Raw genomic sequence first — 2,500 nt, forward strand, 5'->3', positions numbered from 1 at the left:
AGAGACGGAGGGAAGAGAGACGGAGGGGAGAGAGAAGGAGGGGGGAGAGAGAAGGAGGGGGAGAGAGGAGGGGAGAGAGGAGGGGAGAGACGGAGGGGAGAGAGAGAGGAGGGGGAGGGAGAGAGAAGGAGGGGAGAGAGAAGGAGGGAGAGAGAGAGAGGAGGACTCTCCCCGAGAGCTTTTCAAGAAAACAGAACAGCTTGATGACTCTCCCCCAGTCTCTCTCCCCCCTCTCTCTCTCCTCCTTCTCTCCCACTCCCACCCACTCCCCCCCTCCCACTCAGTCCCCCCCCCACTCAGTCCCCCCTCCCACTCAGTCCCCCTCCCACTCAGTCCCCCCCTCCCACTCAGTCCCCCCTCCCACTCCCCCCCTCCCACTCAGTCCCCCCCTCGTCCCCCCTCCCACTCAGTCCCCCCTCCCACTCAGTCCCCCCTCCCACTCAGTCCCCCCTCCCACTCAGTCCCCCCTCTCTCCTGCTCTGTTTCTCCTACCCCTCGTCTTCTTTTAGCCAGGGGTCATATTCCCTCTAGGAACAAAGAGCTTGAGTGACTGGTGCTAGAATTTACTGTTCACACACACACACGTGTGCATGCCACACACACAGAACGGACACGGAAACACACACTGCCGTCTCTGCTGATAGGACCCCTGTGTTGGCAGGCAGGAAAAGCTTCACTTCATAATTTAAGTCCTGCCCTTTTAGCCTTCATGGTGTCTTAGAGAGGTGTGTGTGTGTTACCATCCTAATTAAAATACATGTCCCAAAAGGCAGCTGAATTAAAAAGACAGAGGCAGACGATCCAGAAATTAAGCCAATTCAAGAGAAATTAAGGTTTTTCCAGAAAGGATCTCATTTTCAATTCAAAATGGCGGTCGACCCGTCGACATGAAATGGAACAGGAGTTAACAGAAGAGCAACATTATAAAACAGTACCTTGATAAACAAACGACTCCCTAAAACAGTACCTTGATAAACAAACGACTCCCTAAAACAGTACCTTGATAAACAAACGACTCCCTAAAACAGTACCTTGATAAACAAACGACTCCCTAAAACAGTACCTTGATAAACAAACGACTCCCTAAAACAGTACCTTGATAAACAAACGACTCCCTAAAACAGTACCTTGATAAACAAACGACTCCCTAAAACAGTACCTTGATAAACAAACGACTCCAGTACCTTGAAAACAAACCTTGATAAACAAACGACTCCCTAAACAGTACCTTGATAAACAAACGACTCCCAGTGAAAACAAACGGACAGAAGGTGACTAAAACAGTACCTTGATAAACAAACGACTCCCTAAAACAGTACCTTGATAAACAAACGACTCCCTAAAACAGTACCTTGATAAACAAACGACTCCCTAAAACAGTACCTTGATAAACAAACGACTCCCTGAACAAACGACTCCCTAAAACAGTACCTTGATAAACAAACGACTCCCTGAAGGACAGAAGGTGACGAAAGCGCACCCCCCCACACACACACACACACACACACACACACACACACACACAAATTACTGTCGTTCTCAAAACCAAGCCTTTATTGTGGGATCATTATTGAAAGTTGTCAAAATGTGACTGGGAAGGAAAGCTATTAAACAAGGGATGTTATTACACTTCAGGCAATCAGTGGAAAGGGCCCAAAGCTTGACAAGCCGACATAGGGTCAAGTCCCAAATGGTACACTATTCCCTATATAGTGCACTACTTATGATCACAGCTTTGGTCAAACGTATTAGTGCACTTTATTAGGATGTCGTTTGGTACGCAAAGGGAGCTATCTATGTTTACTTTTCCATTCACAGGTCACGTTTGGCACGCGCAGTACAACTCTGAAATAAAAACGCATATTCATGGTGTTTATTCATGTCTCAGCCAATCACAGTACAACTCTGAAATAAAACGCATATTCATGGTGTTTATTCATGTCTCAGCCAATCACAGTACAACTCTGAAATAAAAACGCATATTCATGTTGTTTATTCATGTCTCGGCCAATCACAGTATAAACTCTGAAGCAAAACGCATATTCATGTTGTTTATTCATGTCTCGGCCAATCACAGTACAAGTCTGAAATAACTCACCTCTAGCCAGCACCTAGCCAGCACCTCGAGCCAGCACCTCGAGCCAGCACCTCTAGCCAGCACCTCGAGCCAGCACCTCGAGCCAGCATCTCTAGCCAGCATCTCTAGCCAGCACCTCTAGCCAGCACCTCTAGCCAGCACCTCGAGCCAGCATCTCTAGCCAGCATCTCTAGCCAGCACCTCTAGCCAGCACCTTGAGCCAGCACCTTGAGCCAGCACCTCTAGCCAGCACCTTGAGCCAGCACCTCTAGCCAGCACCTTGAGCCAGCACCTTGAGCCAGCACCTCATCTAAATAGGTGGGCGTTTCTTTTTCTTCTAATGAAATACACCTTTTCTCTGTTCGTCTCTCTAATGCAGGGTCCCCCCCCCCCCCGGGCCCAAAATAAGAATAAATCATCATG

General features: G+C 48.2%; 1 protein-coding gene across 1 annotated transcript in view; it reads right to left on the reverse strand.

The window, feature by feature from the left end:
- The window catches only part of LOC118377411 (arginine-glutamic acid dipeptide repeats protein-like), a 384,037-nt gene that overhangs the window by 290,020 nt on the left and 91,517 nt on the right, over positions 1-2,500 (reverse strand). The gene's annotated exons all lie outside the window — the stretch shown is intronic.

This window comes from Oncorhynchus keta, chromosome 27 (assembly GCF_023373465.1).
Source record: "Oncorhynchus keta strain PuntledgeMale-10-30-2019 chromosome 27, Oket_V2, whole genome shotgun sequence".
NCBI lineage: Eukaryota > Metazoa > Chordata > Actinopteri > Salmoniformes > Salmonidae > Oncorhynchus > Oncorhynchus keta.